The sequence below is a fragment of the Vombatus ursinus genome, unplaced genomic scaffold (genome assembly GCF_900497805.2).
Source record: "Vombatus ursinus unplaced genomic scaffold, bare-nosed wombat genome assembly UNPS02012179.1, whole genome shotgun sequence".
Classification (NCBI taxonomy): domain Eukaryota; kingdom Metazoa; phylum Chordata; class Mammalia; order Diprotodontia; family Vombatidae; genus Vombatus; species Vombatus ursinus.
This window is the reverse complement of record NW_020951957.1, coordinates 5,095,222-5,115,887: the sequence shown is the minus strand read 5'-3', so window position 1 is coordinate 5,115,887 and position 20,666 is coordinate 5,095,222.

Below are 20,666 nucleotides of genomic sequence, written 5' to 3'. Positions count from 1 at the left end.
GTCTCTCTCTGTCTCTCTCTCTCATTGTTGTTGTTTTGTTTTGTTTCTTCTTTCTTGTGTTTCCTCCCATTGGTTCTAATTTTTCTTTACAATACAACTAATTTGAAAATATGTTTAATATGAACATATATAGAGAGCTTTTATCAGAGTGCATGCTGTCTTGGGGAGGGAGGCAAGAAGGGGGAGAAAATTTAAAAATCAAAAGCTTGTGGAAGTGAATGTTGAAAATTAAAAATAAATAAATTAATAAAAAAATGAAAAAAAAGAAAAAGAAAATGTTCTTGCTTACTGTGGTACCTCACTCACCAAAGTATGTGCTCCATCCTCCTCATCCTTAGTAACAGCCAAGGTTCACTTCTGATCAGCACTGCTAGGCCTGGTTTCCAGAAACAGCAGGATACTTTAATCTTCCCCCACTCAGCCTTCTGCTGTTCCTTAGATGGAAGTTTATGAGGTACAAGTTCCTGAGTTTAAATTTCTTGAGGCCTAGTCTTTTTTCTGACACAGCTGCTCCAGAGCCTGTAGTTTGTTGATTCAGTTTGGTTGCCTGGAGGGATCTATTCTTGACTCAGGCCATACCTCAACCTCTGGAGGTCCTGTCTTTTCTGAGGTCCTCTCAAGTTGTCTTAGGAGGACAACTGCTTTACCTCTTTATTTTTTCTGCTCTACATTCATTTTTGTGGAGATTTTCTATATGTTTGTGGAGGAAATCTGGATAGACTGGAAATTTCTGACCTATTCCACCATCTTCCCAGTTTGCTCCCTTACAACATTTATCAAGACAAGGTCAAAATAAATACATGACCTAAATATAAAGAGAGATATTATGAGAAAATTTGAAGAACATGGAATATATTACTCATCAGAACTATGAGTGGTGAACAATTTATGAATAAACAGGAGATAGAGAATAAAGTTAAGTATAAAATGGAAAATTTTGAATACATTAAAAAGTTTTTGAACAAATACAACAAATGTAGCCAAATCAGAAGAAAACTGAAAATTGGGGTGGTGGTTTATAGATTGTTTTTCTGATAAAGGTCTCATTTCAAATATAGAAAGAACTGTCAGATCTTTAAGAATACAAGTCATTCCCCAATTGATAAATGGTCAAAGGATGTGAACAAGCAGTTTTCAAATGAACAAATCAAAATAATTTATAATCATATGGAAAAAATCTGTAAATCATTTGATTTGATTAGAGACTGATTAGAGAAATGCAAATCAAAACAACCTACTAGATTGACTAAAATGATTGATGGGAAAAATGACAAATGTTGGAGGGTATATGAAAAAATTAGAACACTCATTCATTGTTGGTGGAACTGTGAACTGATCCATCCATTTTGGAGAACAATCTGGAATTATGCCCCAAGAGTTATTAAGCTGCCTATATCCTTTGACCCAGCAATACCACTACTAATTCTATTTACAAAGATAATTAGGAAAAATGAAAAAAAAAAAGAACCAGATGTTCTAAAATGTGTATAGCAGCTCTTTTTGTAGTGGCTAAGAATTGGAAATTGCCAGGAGGCCCACCAATTAAGTAATGGCTGAACAGTTGTGGTAGGTGATTGTGATGGATTATATAGTGCTATAAGAAATGATCAACTCAATGATCTTAGAGAAACATGGAAAGACTTGCATGAAATAATAAAGTGAGCAGAACCAAGAGAATATTGTATCCAATAATAGTAGTATCATTTTAAAAATGACTTTGAATAAATAAGTCATTTTGACTATTTTAAATACACAAATTAATTATAAAGGACATATGATGAATGATGCTTTCTGTATCCATGGAACGAATACATAAGTAGAAGCATGTATTGAATAATTTTACATATGCATGCACACACACACACACACACATATTGTGGTGGGAAGGAACAAAAGAAAAAAAAGAAATTTACATTATAACTTTATTATATATTTAAAAGGAATAGCAAGTTATACATAATAAGTTTGCAGTTTCATGTGTAATCATCTTTTTTATTGTACTATGTTATAGAAATGCTTGTTTTATTCAATAAAGTAAAAATAAATATATAAAATTTTAAAAATAAAAATGAAAACCTTCTGACTGAAGCCAGAACTGAATTTGTATCTCCCATCTGATTAATACCGATTTTACCTTGAGAAATTCAGTTTCCTGAATCAGGTACAAATTTCCAATGTAAAAATTAGCAGTTGAACAGGAGGATATGTAAAGTCCATCCAATATCTCAATCCTACAATTTCTGAAGGAGCATCATTTGCTTAGCTGTTTATGGGAAAAAAAAGTGATAATTTAGTCCAAAAACACAAGTAGACTTTAATTTAAACACTCTTGATTAACCAGCGTAACACAAGAGAAAAAAAAGCCTACTGAAATTGGAATCAGTGGATTTCAGGTCAGATCTTTCATAGGGACTCACAACATATATTGCTAAAGTCAAGTCATTTAATCTCTCTGGGTCTCAGTTCATTCATTCATAGGAATTTTCTAAAAGTCTCCTTCCTACTCAAAATTCTTTGAGCTTTTGAGCAGAAAAGATAATTTGATAGGAAAAAAATTGAACAAAGCTATGAATCTATGATATATAAATTATTACATTGCTTAAGAAACCTTGTTCAAATGGGAACTTTATGCTATGTTTTAGAGAAATATAAGATGCTTTTAATTTTTTCTTACTTTTAATGTATCTAAATATTTAATTGTATATTTTATCATTTTTGTAAGATAGATAAGTAAATAGTTATACAATCAACTTATAGCTAGATAGGTAGACAGAAAGAAAGATAGAGAGATTGATAGAAAGAATAAAAAGTATTGTTTTGGAGCCTTGAGATAGTCTTGAACAAATGGGGAAGATTTTGTAAGTGGTACTTGAGATAGCAAATACAAGTAAGATTGCATTTGTTGGTGTTGTAACCTTTGAAAATATCAAGGCAGAGCTTTGATGTTGACTTATAAAAGATGTTGTCAAAGAGAATCTTGTGTACTAGGAGTATGACTTTAAGGTGCCTTGCAAATCTCAGCCTCTACAGTACAATAATTCTAATTCAAAGTAATTCATGGAGATTTCTATTTCCTTCAGAAGTGTTCCAATGTCTCAGAACTTGGAATCTCTCCTTATAGTACTAAAGCAAATTGTGTTTCAAACCTCACTGATATGAAGAAAAAAATGCAACTGAGGTTAAGGAAATTATCATATTATTATAGTTATTATTATTATCATTAGTAGTAGTAGCAGTAGTAGTAGCAGTAGTAGTATTCTTGCCTTCATGATTTAGCTGCCTTCTCCTTTCACTCTTGTGTCTCTCTTTTACCATTAGTGAGTTCTTTCCAGAAACTCCATTTTTGAGGAAGGGCCTAGATCAACCATCCTTTATTTTCTGTATTTTTATACAATGTTTCCAGCAAGGTATCATCCTGTCCTCTCTTATTTTTTCAAAGGTCTTTAATGGGTTATCTTCCTCCAATATAATGTAAGTTCCTTGAGGGCATAGAGTCAGAAGATGTAGTGTTATATGCAAGAAACATCAAATGAGGTGTGGGAGGAAGAACTGACAGAGAATAATTAGATGGGGGAGGAGGACTGGTAGTTCTGGAATCTTACTCTCATAGGGGATGTGTTAAAGAGGGAACAATACATACATACATACATATAAATATATGAAAGAAATAAAAGTCTAAGGGGATGGGGAGTGTGGAGAGGAAGTATTTTTGGAGGTGATCCTACTCACATCAGATCTGGGTTAAAGAGAGAACAATATATACATTTAGAAGAAAATAAAAGTCTTCTAAATTTTGAAAGAAATAAGAGGATGATGGAATAGGATAAGGGAGATATAGGAGAGTGTCTAGATTAATGGGAATATGATGAAGAGGAATAACATATCTATTTGGAAGGTTATAAAAGTCTTCTAAATTCATATAGAAACAAGGAAATAAGGGGAAAGGGTAGAGGGAGAAGATAAAGGGAAGTATATTTGTTGAGAGGTGGGGTAGATTAATTAGTAGGAGGGCAAGTTAGCCAGTAGAAATAAAATAGAGGAGTCAGGAGGGATAGGAAATATAAGTACCATGAGCATAAAATAAAGATCAGTGCTGGAATTTATTAAATAAAAAAGCAGGGGTAATAATTATGATCTCAAAGTTAATGCTAAAAGTTAATCAAAAGAAAAAATAGGGAAACTATATTATATGTCAGCTATTTTAATCAATATCATTTTATACGATTTAAAATACCTAGACAGTATAAAGTTGGAATATTACTGTTCTCTAGAAAATTATGAGTTGGTGGACTTAGAAAAATATGGATAGACTTAGACTTATGAAGGAAGATGTTATCCACCATCAGAGAAACAGACAATAAACAAGTTTTATATAGATGCATATGAATGTATATGTCTATGTATGAGTATGATTATAGATATCTAAGTATATGTATGTACATGTAAGTGTATGCATGTATGTATATATGTACACATGTTTGTGTGTGTATATTTAAGTGTGTGTGTACATATACATACACATACACACATGTGTGTGTATGTGTATGTGTGGGGGGAGGGGGAGGAAGGGGGAAAAAGAACAAAGTAAAAAGTACACAGCAGAGAACAAAAGAAAACTCACAAGGAAGCAAAGAAAAGATGGGCAGCTATGAACACAATGTGTAGTATTTATTTTACAAACTTTCTGGAAATGGAAATTTATTGCTGTATATTTTGAATCCTCTCTTATGTTCTTCTGTACACATGACAATTTTTTCCTTTCTTCTTTTTTATTTAAATTTATTTAAATTTAAATTTAAAATAAATTAATAAAACTAATAAAAAAAGAAAAGAAACATCAAGAAGTTTAATGTAGCTGGTTATTGGAGTGCCTGGAGGGGAATAAGATTGTGAGTGTGGTTGTCTAGGAGGTTGGTCAGGGGGAAGTATGCATTTGCATAGTACCTACTATGTGTTGGGCACTTTGGTAGGTGTTTTAAAATATTACCTCATTTGCTCCTCACAACCGTCTCTTGTGTAGGTACTGTCATTCTCACCATTTTACAGTTAACAAAACTAAAAAAAAAAAAAAAATAGAAGTTTAGTGAATTCCTTAGGGTTGCCCAGCTAATAAGTATCTGAGACAAGTCTTTCTGATTCCAGGCCCAGCACTTCATCTGTTGAACCATGTAGTTTCCTAAATTGGGAAGATTTTTAATATGTATTGTGCTGGAAAAAAGTAATGAGTTTGGGGTCAAAGGACTAACCTCAAATCCCAGTTGCATTCTTTACTATTGGCATGATTTGGGACAAATCATTTCACCATTCTGGGCTTCAAGTATTTTGTGAATAAAAAGAAAGGTTTGGGGCAATTGATCTCCGGTTATTTCAAGCTCTAAATCTTTGATCCTGTGATCATGCCCGATATGACAATTTTCCCATTTTCAGCATATTATAAAGTAAGATCTAGTCATGTATCAGGATATCCTTGATAAAAATATGAGAAAGGAACTGATAGTTTACAGTTGCAAGATTACATTGCATCACTTATTTGTTGATTTCTCTTAAAAATGAAATGATAGAATACATTGCAGCTTCAAATCTCTCTTCAAATGTGGTGTCCCCTACATATATGCTAAATTGTATAAGACTCTATGACAGATGTCACTATAGAAGTAAAGCTGTTCAGCCACCCAATGTGTATTGATGTCAAGTGAGGTGTAAAAAAAGGGAGGCATATGCTCACCTAAGGCATCATCTGCCAGTGTCATGGAAGATATCCAAACGTAACCTCACTTTTGTTCTCCAAATGTTTCTATTTGCAGATGACAGTGTACTAATTGAATCAAGACCTGAAAGACAAAAATGCATACTGCCTAGTTTGTTGCATGCATCTGGATAAATAGCCCATCAAATTAGCTAATACATGTATGTAGATTTGAATAAGTGCTACCAATAGACCATGAGCTACTTCCAGAATTGAGAAGAAAAGGAAAATTGGGATAGAACATATTTCAGAAATCCCAAGATACACTCAGTGACTTCAAACTTGTTTATTCCACAATAGCTTATATTTATAATGTTCTTCTCTCAATAATTTGTCATGTCTTTGAATCATGGAACACATGGAACACTATAATTTTTAAAGTAGAAAAATTATAAGTAATCCAAAAAGATAGCAAAAGGTATATGACAGATGACAATAGGTTGCAGTACATTTCATGACAAATTTCTTACAAATGGTGACATAAAATACATTTCTGGGCACATGTTTTGGGCAGGAAAGGTGATAGCCTTGTCTGGTAGTAAGAATGATGAACAATTAAGGGGCACTACTAAATGATCCATTTAAATCCCTGAGATATAAAAGGAACAAGATAAATGTTTCCAACACCTTTATTTTCCTTTGGAAGACATATGGAAAGACACTAGTAAGAGTTGCAAAGGCTCCTGACATAGCCTATTCCACATCTTGACAACTCTTAAGAGTTAAACAAGCTGACATATCAAAGGCTAAAGCTGTCTGTGCATACTCTGTGATACTGCTAAAGCTGTCTGTGATATTCTCTGTATCCTTCACTCCTGGTACCATCTTATAGGCTTAAGGAGAACAAAAACAATCCCCTTTTTATATGATACATGTGCTTTTGCATATATATGTGCATACACACAATGTAGTCAATATTATGTGGAAGAAAAAGAAGACAGCCTATAAGCACAGAGCATTGGGGTGTAACTACTGTTAGTGGGCAATATATATGGGCATTATATATTATATATATAGGGCATTATATATATAGGGATATATGTGTGTGTGTGTATATATATATATATATATATACACATTAAGAAATCATTAGTGATTTTGGAAAGAGCAGTTTCAATTGAATGATGAGATCAAAAGTCAGATTATGCAAGGTTTATAAGCAAATGAGAGGCACTTCTTTCCTACTGAGATGACTGACTGAAGGATAGACAGGCCACTCAGATAAAAGCTATGACCAACCACGTCTCTAGAGAATATATGAGGAAACATATTGCCCACCTCTTGAAAGAGAGGGAATGAACAGAAGGTACAGAGATATATTTATGAACAAGACCATTGTGTGAATTTTTTTTTCTTGAATTTCTTATTTATTAAACAGTATTTTTCCATATTCTCTTAGCTATTTTTTTGGGGGGGATGGAGGGTTTGAGGTGCACTAGCAATAGTGATGCCTAAAATTAAGACATACTATAAACACTTTCTAAAACAGAAGAGAACAGAAGTATGTGTGGAAGAAAGCACAGATAACAGTACTTTGCAAATTAATTTCAATATTTTCAATGAATAAACAATTTATAATTAACTTTTATCCCTCAAAGCTTTAAAGAAAGAAAATGAAAAATACAATCTTGGTGACAAATATGCACAGTCAAGGAAAAATGAGTTCTTGCATTGGCAATGTCAAAAATCCCAACTCATTCTACATCCACATTTCTCCACAAAAGAGCAAAACTACAAAACAGTAACATTTCTATATAAAACAAGAACACAGCTAAACAGGTAACAAGAGAAAGAAAATTCCTTTCAACAATACCTAAAATACTTGTTAATAAGTCTACCAAAATTACATAAAATAATTTGATTAAATTACAAAGTGCACCTTAATGTGATTTTTTTAAAAAAGCCTAAATAACTGGAAGAATATTTACTGTTCCTGTGTGTGCCATGACAGCATAATAAAAAATTGGTCATGTAAACAAAGTTAACATAAATTTTTAGTGTTATACCAACCCAACTAAATGATATTTTATAGAACATTATAATCTAATAAGAAAATTTATTTGGAGAACCAAAAGATATAGCATACCAAGGAGACTCATGATTGAAAAGTATAAATTTAGTGGAAATTGAAGCCTTCTAGACCTCAAAATTTATTATAAAGCAACAGCGCTCAAAACCATTTGGTATTGGTTAAAATATAAAGATATAGATCAATGGAACACATTAGGCAAGTTAAAGTGAGAAACAATGGAACTCAATAACACAGTGTTTGATGAACTCAAAAACTGAAATTTGGAGAGAGAAAAAAAATCTCCCCTTTGTAATAACTACTGGGAAAATTATAAATAATTCTGGTAGAAATTAGGATTTGACCAATATTTTAAACTATATTCTATAATATATCCTAAATGGATGAATAAACTTAATATTAAAGGTTATACTATTAAAAAAAAGAAGTGAAACAGATCATATTCCTTTTATGGTTAGGGGAATGAGATGTATTCTTAACCAGACAAGGTGTAGAATTACAAAACAAAACATGATTTTGATTAAATGAAATTGAAAAGGCCCCACACAAACCAAGGTAATGTTTCTAGGATAAGGATGTAAGTAGTCAAATGGATTTTTTTTCTTTCAAATTTCTCAGATAAGACTTTGGTACCTTTGATATTTAATCAACTAACACACATATGTATACAAATCATTTTCCAATAGGTAAATGATCCAAATATATGAATGAGCAATTCTCAAAAGAAGAATTGCACAGTATTCACAATCACTTAAAATAGTTCAAATCATTAACAATAAAAAATACAAACAAATCAACCTCAAACATAGAAAATTGGCAAGTAAGACAAAGATGGAAATGGTCAATGTTGTATGCATTATGGGAATATAGAGACACTAGTACATTGTTGGTGGAACTGTGAACAAGTACAAGCATCTTTAGAAAACAATTTGAACTTATGTAAATATAGTATCTAAAATATATGTCCTTTGATCCATAAATTACACTATTAGGCAATACTCCTAATGAGGTTATTGATAAGAAGAAAGCCCCAAATAATCATGCTTCGTGCAGCATCTGGTGGTACAGTAAATATTGCACTGGTCCTGTAATCAGGAAGTCTTAAGTTCAAATCAGGTCTCAGAAACTTACTAGCTGTGTCACCCTGGGAAAGTCACTTAATATTTGTTTTCCTCAGCTTCCTCAAATGCAAAATGGGGCTAATAATAGCCTCTATCTTGAAAGATTTTTGTGAAGTTCAAATGGGAAAATATAGTTCACTTAGCATAGTGACTGGTACATAGTAGACATAATATAAATGCTTACTTCCCTACCTCCTTCACCTTCCTAATGAACTGGAAACAAAGGGAATACCAATCAATTGGGGAATGATAAAAAAATGTAATACACGAAAGCGAAAGAATATTATTCCATTTTCTGACTCTATGTGTGTTTACTGGTTGCCACTCATGCCTGAAATTCTCTCCCTTCTCTGCTTCCTGGTTTCCCTCACTTCCTTCAATTCCGAGATGAAATTCAATCTTCTTTCTTATTGTCATTTGCTCAATTTATGCTGCATATAGTTTCTTTGGACATAGCTGTTTTCATGTTGCCACTCCCCCCACTACTCTCTGAATTCTTTGAGGGTAGGGGCTGTATTTTTGCCTTCATTTTAGCACTTAGCACACAGCAAGCAATTGATAAGTTATTGTTGCCTGATTACTACAAAAATGATGAATGTGATGAATACAAAAAAGCATGGAAAACTTAAATGATATGATGCAGAGTCAAGTAAACTGAATAAAGAAGATAATATATACATCAAAGACAAAGATATAAATGAAAAAAAAAGTGAAAAATAACCAATGTGGACATTGAAAAGTTACAAATATGTCCCCAAATAAGATAAATGATGATGATGATGATGATAATGATGGTGGTGATGATGGTGATGATGATATTTGTACATAGTTGTTTGGATGTTTCAGCAGTTTCTACATTAAGGGACTGGAGGGCATGGAGTATGATATTCCAGAGGGCAAAGAAGTTAGGACTAAAATCAAGAATCACCTACCCAGCAAATCTGAGTATAATCCTTCAGGGGGAAAAATGGTCATTCAGTAAAATAGGGGACTTTCAAGCATTCTTAATGAAAAGACCAAAGTTGAATAGAAAATTTGACTTTCAAATACAAGACTCAAGTGAAACATAAAGAGGTAAACAGGAAAGAGAAATCATAAGAGACTTATTAAGGTTGAACTGTTTGCATTCCTGCATGGAAAGATGATATTTTTAACTCATGAGACCTTTGTCATTATTAGGGTAGTTGGAGGGGAAAAAATTATATGTATGTATGTATATAGATAGATAGATTAGATAGATAGAGGGCACAGGGTGAGTTAAAGATGAAGGGGTGATATCTGGAGAATAAAATTAAGGAGTGGGAGAGGATTATACTGGGAGAAGGACAAAGGGAGAGGTAGAAAGGGGTAAATTATCTCAACATGAAACAGACAAGAAAAGGCTTTTACAGTGGAGAGGAAATGGGGAATGTGAGAGGGAATGAATGAATGTTATTCTCATAGGATTTGGCTTAAAAAAATAACATACACACTCAATTGTGTATGGAAATCTATCTCATTCTACAGGAAAATAGGGGGAGAAGGGGACAAGAGAGCAGGGGGATGATAGAGGAGAGGGCAGATTGGGGGAGGGAGTAATCAGAAGCAAACACTTCTGAGGAGGGACAGGGTCAAAAGAGAGAATAGAATAAATGGGGGGTGGGATAGGATGAAGGGATATACATTTAGTTTTTCACAACACGACTGCTATGGAAGTGTTTTGCATAACTACACATGTATAACTTGTGTCAAGTTGCTTGCCTTTTCACTGAGGGTGGGTGGGGAAGGAGGAAGGGAGAAAAATTTGAACTCAAAGTTTTAAAAACACATGTCAAAAATTGTTTTCACATGCAACTGAGAAATAAGAAAAACAGGAAATGGGGCATAGAAACCTATCCTGCCCTGCAAGAAAATAGAAGGGGAAGGGGATAAGAGAAGTGGAGGGGAGAGATAGAAGGGAGGGCAGATTAGGGGAAGGGGTATATAGAATGCATGTCATCTTGGGGTAGGGGGAGGGATGAGATGGGGAGAAAATTTGGAACTCAAAATCTTGTGGAAGTGAATGTTGATAACTAAAAAAAATAAATTTAAAAAAATTTTAAAAAATGCCTATTGACCAACTGATTGATGATGATGATAATTAGCATGGATAGAGTGCTTTAAGATTTGCAGTGTTTTACAATTATTTCATCTGATCCTCAAAATAGTACTGAATTATTGATTCTATTGTTATGCCCATTTTGCAGATGTGGAATTCAGAACACACAGTGGTTACATAACTTGCCTAGCATCACACGTCTATTAATTGTCTGAGGTAGGATTTGAATATAAGTTTTCCCAAGTCCAGGTCCATTACTCTATTTGCTGTACTACTTAGATGCATATGAAAACAAAACAAAAGAAAACAAAAGAAAACCTTTCTCTATTACTTTGCAGAGTTTGGAGGTCCATTGTTCTGGAACACTACATGGTTTTTTAAAGTTTTTCAATAAATTAACAAATTTTAGAGATTTTTTTCTCTTCTTCCTTCCTTTTCTTCTTTTAAAAATATTTGTTACATGGCTTGGCTTTCTAGGAAGGGTATGACATAAGATCCTGGGACTAGGATTTATCAAAACCAACATATCAACATTTTTTTAGAAAGAGCTTTTGTGGGGGCAGTTATGTGGTGCAGTGCATAGAGCACCAGCCTTGAAGTTGGGAAGACCTGAGTTGAAATCCGGCCTTAGACACATAACACTCACTAGCTGTGTGACTCTATGCAAGTCACTTAACCCCAATTGCCTCACCATGAAAAAAAAAAGAGAGAACTTTTGTGAGTATATATATTTTAGACTTCATTTGCTCCCCTGTTTCTACTGCTCCTCACAATAATGATTATCCTTTCATGATATTTTCAGGCTAATATAAAAAGAGGTAATAGAAACAAGGGGGAGGGGAGGAGTTTCTAAATATGATGATAAAACCTAACCCCAGACCCCTTCCATGCTTCCACCTCTCAATCTATGATTCTATGAATTTTCTTTGTAATATTGAGGAACAGGTAGCCTCTATGTAATTATTTTCAATTACAATGGCTGATTATAGAATTACTGTTCATAATACAACTACCATATCATAGTCTGTGTGTGTGTGTGTGTGTAGAGGGGGTAGAATTGTTCTGAACTTTGAGGCCTTGAAAACTAATATACTAGAAATAATAGTACAAAGATGAGATGGAAGAAAAGGTAATTATTGAGTTGTTAAATAAAAAAGCCTTTTTGGTTCCCTGAATTATGAAACATAGGGAACATTGGTTAGGTAGAAATCTACCAGAGAAATGCATTTTAATCAAAATCATTTTATGTTATAGACAATGTAATTTTCTATTTAATAAGTTTTTTTTCTGAGTTTTTTTTTTTTGCAGATACTAAGAAGTACTTGTGGATAAATAAAACTTTTTAAACCAAATAAAATGTATCTTAGAATTCAACAAAAAAAGTTTTGTTTAAACAAATTAATATTTTGCTCATAAAATAAATGCAAATTTGGATGAACATCTGGCTGATTTCCTTTTTTTTAAATACTGGTAAAGTGAAGCATATTCTTGCCAAAGCCTTTGGGAAATGGATGCATCCAAAACAGGCATGTTTCACTATTTACAAAAGTTTGAATAGATTGTCTCATTTTCCCACTTAGAAATAAGTCTCTGTGCTAATGTAGAATAGATATTCTCTAGAGTTTTGTAAACAATTCTCTGCTTTGCCATTATAGAAAAGGCTTTTGGCATGAAGTTGCCATGGAAAAGGATATATATATCACTTATTGTCTCATGTGGCTTATTACTGCTTAGCACAATACTATACCCGGAGTAGGCACTTGATTCATATCTATTGAATAGATGAATGAATGCATAAAGGACTTCTGTCTAAGTAATCTCTGCTTAATGTACATGTCACCATTTCACTAAAGAGAATCACATGGAAGATAGATTATATCTAACTATTCTATTATAAACCTCTTAGTTAAGATGAGATAAAGATTCATTCTAACTCATTTTCCAAGATAACAAAATAAATGGTAGAGCAGGATTTGAATGCCGATTTTCTGATTGCTACCACAGGGCTTTTCTTATTGAACCATGCTATGTACCAAAATGTAACTGGACCTTAGATTTCATGGGTATGGGTACATTTTTCATAGATGTAAATGTTAATCCCTACCTTAAATCTCATCTTAAAACTTATTTGCTTATAAGTTTTAATAAATCCTTCATAAGGGATATACTTATTCAGTAGAAGAAATTGTCCATATCTGTAAATACATTTGTACCAATGAGGTCCTATAATTGTTCCAATATTTTGTCTCATGATCAACACATTGGATTATGTTATATTATTTTCCCTCATCAATGCTTCCAGGCCTTCTGCCCTGGAATACTTTCTCAGCCAACTTTGATTTCACTTTTTCTCCTTATCCAATTTCAACTTAATTTCAAATCTATACTGTCTCATACTCTAATATCCTTTCCTTCTATCATCATTCATCTATTTTTAAACACAAGTCCTGATGTTTACCCCAATTACTACGTCTTCTGATTCTACTAGGAAGTCTCAGAGATTTCATAATTGTGTTGGATGGAGACATTATGAATTCTTTTGAACCAATCTGAACTGAGCCCTAACTTCAGCAAAACAGTGGTTTTATTTTTTTTCCTAATTGAGTCCCTATCTCATCTTAGACTTTAGTCTAAGCTTTTTCATCTCTTTTTGAGCCTTTACACCTACCCTATTTACTCCATTTCCTCATCTGAGGATCTAACCTCTAATCTCACTGATATTGAGGTCATTCCCCATAATCTACTTCTCTTAATCTCCAAAATTCTTGGCATTGATTTCTTTTACATGCTTATCAATTCATCTTTTTCTTTTATCTCTTCCTTTTCTCTAGCATCTGACAAAGACATAACTTTTCTCCTTGCCAAGGTCAACCCCTTGAAGTGTAACACTTGAACTTATCCTCTACATTTTTTTCCCAACAGATTGTATCCTGAATCATGACCATCTCTCTTTTATGTCTAGCCTATGTCTACTTATTCCTTGTATACTGACTTCAAAAAATATCTCTAAACTAGACCCTTTCAACCCCTCAAGCTATTATCCTACATCCCTTCTTCCTTTAGCAGCTAAAACCCTGGAAAAAAGATGTCTATTTTCACTCTCCTACTTGCTCTCCTTATCACTCTCTTCTCAATGCTTTGCACACAAGTTTCTAACCATATCAATCAATTGAATCTGATATCTACAATTTTACTAACCATCTAGTAAGTGCCTAATATAATGAAATTTTCTTAGTCATCATCCTTCTTAGATTATCTGATTCATTTAGCACTATTGATCACTCTTCTTGGATACTCTCATCAGTCTGAATTGTCATGACATTTCTCTCTTCAGACTCTCATTTTTGTCTCACTGCTCTTTCTCAATTTCCTTTGCTTCCTTGTATATAAAATGGAACTTGTCTCCATATGTATTATGTATGTGGGTAGGTGCTCATGTATGTATATATTTATCTAAAGAAAGCAGTATAAGTGATTGATTAGTTTCTATAAATTATGGGCAGGGCATGAGGTGGTGGATTTTGGGGGGACAAATTGTTTTGATTAATTTAAATAAAATTTAAAAAATTTATTAAAAGCCTACTATATATCAGTCACTGTGTTAGATGCAAGGATACAAATACCAAAAGCAAAATATCACCTTCCCTTAAGGAGCTTATATTATCCTTAAGGAGAGTGGCAAGGTTGAGCAGTACACAGATAAATAAATGAAAGATGTATATAAAGTATGTGCAATGATAAGCATGTAAATATATATGTATACATATATGTATAAATTAATCTATAAATAACTTCAATCAGTAAAGAAAATTATGATAAAAGGTACATGACATTGTTTCTTCACATATTTAAATCTTCGTATAGATTGTTTCCAACACTACTCCTTGTTCTAACTATTGTGATTATCATATTATCTTTGTCAGTTCAAAATACTTTATTAAAAATATTTTCAGATCATTTAGGTTTCTGCATATTTCTTAGACATGTTTGCCATCACAGCTGGATTTATAACATTCCTGTAGTTGTAGTGGTTTAAAATTTCATTATTATTTTGAATAGAGACATTTCATTCTCTGGCCAATGGAGTGGTTTTTGGTATTCTCAATAATGCAATTACTTTCAGTTTTCATTTTACATAAAAACTTTCCCTGGAATGAATTCACTCTTCCTATTAAAAATGAATGATTAGCCAAAAGGGCAAAAATACAGTGAGAGCAAAAAGATTATATTCTTTGCAATTCCCACTAGCTGGCTAAATTTAAAGAAGAAAATACCAACATGTGCCAGAAGGAGTTTGTTCACTTACAGCAGAATGCCAAGATTTTCTTTGAACATATTTGATACAAAGAATATGTAATTTCATCTATAATCTAGAAGTTAAGATATTTTTTGTCAATTTTCTTTTCTCTTTGAAGATAGAGGTGCCTAGATGGTTCTACCCTTTTTCAAAGATCATAAGATCTCAACTTGAAAGGACTATAAAGGCCCTAGGCAGCCTAACCACTTCACATTAGAGATGAGGAAATTGAGGCTCAGAAAAATGAAGTGATGTTTCCACAGTAACATAAATAGAAAACCACTGAGTTATGATTCAATACTGCTAATCTTTCCATTGTATCACAGATAAACTCAGTTCACTCAAAATAATAAGGAAAACTTTTTCTGGTGTAACATAAAGATTTAAAGATTTAAAACTTGATCATCTCTTAGGTCTGAATGCCTTTTCTGATATAGGCTCTCTTGGTTTCAGGGCATTTTAGACATCTTTATGGGTACTTGAACATTTAACTCCAAGTATCCAAAATGGAAACTAATTATATTCATTTAATTTCATCAAGCATTTATTAAAGTGCCTAATATGGACAAGAAAGTTGACAGGTGCTGCACATACAAAGACAAATTGAAAAACTCTCCTTACTGTCAATAAGTTTGAAGACTAACATTGTCCCTCAAATTGAGCAGAACAAAATTATGAGTATTTTAAAGAGTCTGAATTTTTTTTTAAATCACAAGCTATATGTCATTTTCTAGAGCATTGTCTAAATAAAAGTTCTTAAGCTGAGAATAAAGGGGTCCATTAATTTCAATAAATACAAAATGTATCTTTACTTTCACTAAATTTCAGTTTCCTTTGTAATCCTACACATTTTATTTTGTGGTGTTTTTTTCTTAATACGATTCTGAAAAAGGTTCCACAGACAACATCAGAAAGCGAAAGGACTCTATAATTAAAAAAAATAAAATCTCTGGCCTAGAGGAAAGATGAGTAGATTGGACATCTGGAGACCTAAATTTGGAACTTTTAACAACCTCTTTTAACTCTGTGATTTTGGGCAATCAATTTGTGAAATTAGTTAATACTAGACAATCTCTAGGGCCTCTGCCAGCCCAAATCCTTTATTCTGTGATATGATTAACTGTCATTAGAACTGGAAAAAAAAACTTAACGTTAATACAACTAGGCTTAAATATTGAATAACATAAAATCTTTTAAAAAAAAGTAATATAATTGATACAGAGCACTTGTTCCTTACTCCTAAAAGTCTATTTAAAGTTTGGTATGTGTAAGAGGAAAAAAGGTAAAGTCTGCAGAAGTTAAAAGACAGAGAGATTGAAAGGTAAAAGGGAAAGCCTTCAATTACAAAATAGTTAATTCACACCCTTATTAGCTGTGCAACCCTGGGCAAATCACTTAACCCTGTTTGCCTCAGTTTTCCTTATCTGTAAAGTGACCTGGAAAAAGTAATGGCAAACTATTCCAATTTCTTTGCCACAAAAAGCTCAAATGGGGTCACCAAAAGTTTGACATGACTGAATATGACTGAATAACAACAAAAAGAAATGTAGGGGCCTGAATAACTTAATTGCATATGAAGAGGCCAGCAGGACAGTCAAGAAAAAGAACTGATCTCCAGGACATAGACTGCATTCAAACTTTAGTCTCAGGTCTCTCTCTAGAATTGATTCTCAAAAGAGTATGAGAATTGAAAAACGACAACTGAAATTAACCATGCTATGGCAATATGTAGTGACTTATGAAGGGAAGGGTCTTTTGAGCCAAGGAGAATTTGTCTTTAGAAACAAAAAAAATTCTTCCCCTAGCTTCCTGGATGTGATAAACAATCTTAGATACAAGACTCTGAGGAAATCAAAGAGAACAAGCTTCTGCAATCCTTATGTTGAGTTTTTGCCCTAGCTAAAAAGAGCTTTGTAGCATTGCAGATGAAAACAGCGTGGTAACACTCCAGCTAAGGAGATTGCAGGACCACCCATCCTTGCTTGTGGCTGAAGGTAGAAAAAATATTGCAGTAGCCCATCAAAGAGCAAGGCCAGGAAACCAGAAAATTTAACAGTCCAGGAGAGATGCCTCACAATGAGAAGATACCAGTAGCTGAGCCCCCTGCCTGCCTGAACCTTGCAACAGTTCCCCAATGGCACGGTGGATTTCCCAGTCTCAGCTTTTACTTACTATCTAGAAATTTATTAGGCCAGTGCACCAAAGCATGGTGAGAAGCCAGCACAGTCAGTTTGTGGCCTGTTAATCTGACCTCAGCTTCAAATTGGCTATCCAGCAGAGGTACTCCACCCTAGGAGGAGAAAGCTGGCTTGACACACTGGTCTAGCAGAGACAACCTTGTGGTCTGCTTCAAGCCAACCTAGCTTAATATTTTTAAAAAATTGGGATAATTCTCTGAAAAGATTAAGGACATTGAAGTTTATGGGTTTTGACTTGCTCTGCCACATGCATTTTCTATACATATGTCTCAATGTCGCTGTATTTTAAATCTGTGCCCAGTCTCTTACTATTGCCTCTCTGGGTTCTGGATGTATTTTGGAAAGAGTGTTCCCTGCTACTGGGGGAAATGTTATGTACTATGTATTAATTATTCCTACCTTTTGAGTAAATGACTATCATGTCACATGGAGATATACTAGTAGGGATTTGTGAGCAAGTATTAAGAAGAATAATCACCTTCACGGTTATCCCTAAAGCCCTTAGAGTAGCAACATCTCCCCCCTTTCAAGACTCAAATTGTCAATGACCCTTGATCACAGGAACTCCAAGGGGACGCTACACATATAAATTTGTTGTTGTTCAGTCATTTTAGTCATGACCAACTATCTGTAAGCCCATTTGGGGTTTTCTTGGCAAATATATTAGAGTAGTTTGCCATTTCCTTCTCCAGCTTATTTTTACAGATGAGGAAACTGAGGAAATCGGGGTTAAGTAACTTGCTTAGGGACACAAAGCTGGTAAATGTCTGAGGCCAGATTTGAGCTCAGGTTTTCCTGACTCCAGGAACAGCACTCTATCAAATGTGTCTCCTACCTGCCCTCATTTAAACTTACAGGGTTGTTTTTAGATTGTATAGGGATTGATCATCCATTTTAGGAATTGAAAAATTTGAGAGTCATCCAGTGATAGGATTATGCATATCTGACTTGCAAAAACCTTAGAGGTCATCTAGCAGAACCATCAGATTTATCAAAATGAACAAACTGGGGCCACTATACGTTAAGCAATTTGCCCAAGGACTCATGTAGGAATTTTTAGAGCTAGGATTTGTATTAAGGTTCTCATTATTATTCTCATTATGGTTCTCATCCATCCCTTTTGCAATCCTGCTAATTTCTCCTCTACCACCCCTCAAAATATGGAGTTGTAGGGAGATACCAAGTCTGACCAAATTCCATTAATATTTTCTAAAGGAAGTTAAAGAAAATGATAGGAGTTAAAGAAGAAATTCAATTTAAGTCATTTAATTTTGTTCTTGGTCATACTTCTATATAAGGTTATATCATAGTAACTTTAGAGCTAAAAGGGATCTTACAGGTTATCTAATTCAATAAACTCATATAAAGATGAGGCATTTTTGTACATTACCCAAGTAATTGACTTGATTAGCTTCTTCACATGGACTATGGACATCTAACTATTCAATGCTATGTAATGAGGCTGATGAGGAAGTTAAAAATATGAATTCTAGTTCTGATGCTACTGAACTGTCTGAATGTTTTTGATTTTTATACTCAAAATGGCCATGCTTCAGTCTTAACATGTATTAAATGAGGATTCATTTCTGCTCCCTAACTTAGATTGAGCAGTTGAGAATTATCATTAAGTGAATTCAGAATATTTTGAAATCTTGCTATCATCCACCATTTCCAACTACCTGCAAGATACCTTCCATTCCCATGGGAATCTAATGCTCATCATGTCTATCACTGAATATATATCAGGCCTGTGTTAAATTAGGGCAGAAGTTTGCTCACTAGCAAGCAAAAGGAAGAGACTCAGTGGACAGATTGTGATTGGACTAATATTAACATTAGTGCATCTATAAAAATTATATATAATATATATTATATCTGTATCAATACACATATTTACATCTAGATCTTGATATGTGTGTGCATGTGTATACATACATGCATACATATATATATACACATATACATATGAAGTGGTTACACATACATACATATATGTATATATTTATCAGACAGGTGATTAAAATACACATATGCATGTGTTTATATCATATGCCATATATACACTTATACATACACACATACATTTATATTTATATATTTATCTGGTAGATGACTATATTAAAAGTTATAAATTTCTGTCTTGTCAAAGAAAACTTGACCTTGGTTGAGCTATTTCTGCTCTAGTTCTAGAAAATAGAATAAAGACCAATGATTTAAATTTGCAGAGAAATAAATTTCAAGTTTTCCAATGGATTGCCTATACAATAGTAAGTTTCCAGTTGGGTTAGAGGACCATTTGTTAGGAATATATTCATGGCTGTACTATCTGATTTATAGGTTAAAATTTATGATACCTGAAGATCTCTTTCATTGCTGACATGTCAGCAAAACAAAATTACTGTTTAAAATCTATGAACACAGTGTTTGATAACAATTTTAATGATTTTAACATTATATAATAATGATATCATGCCACATAGTTAGAAAGTACTTGGCATCCACCATCTCATTTGATCTTAACAGAAGTATATTTAAACTTTAAAGTCCTACTTAAATGCTAACTATAAGGCAGGTAGTACAGGTGCTATTGGCATTTTCCCCATTTACAGGTTACAGAGGTTAAATGATTTGCCCAAAATCAAATATCTAGTAAGGGGCAGAGCCAGGATTTCAACATACTTGTTTTTAATTTAAGTACATTCCACAGTTAGATGGTACAGTAAGTAGGGCACCCTGCGTGGAGTCAGAAAGACCACAATTTAAATCCAGTCTCAAATACATGCTAACTGTGTGACCCTGGGCAAGTCATTTAACTCTCTTTGTCTCAGTTTCTTCATGTATGAAATGATCTGGAGAAGGAAATGGAAAATCACTTCAGTATCACTGCCAAGAAAATCCCAAATGGGATCATGAAGTTAAACACAACTGAAAGGACTGAAAAACAAAGCATATTCTACTCTAATTTTCTTTGGGGAGAAGCAGAATTCTGTAATGCAAAGAATACATAAGTAGGATTATAGATATCCATCTGTTACATGGACAATGAAATGGTCCTATACATAAAATAAAAATGGAAACTGGAGTTTATTATGTGGACAATTCAAGCGTCATTGAAAGGGACACTTACACTTTGGTTTTGTGGTATTTTTTTTTTTTGCTTTAATTATCCAAACCATTACTTCAGTTTTCCACTTCACT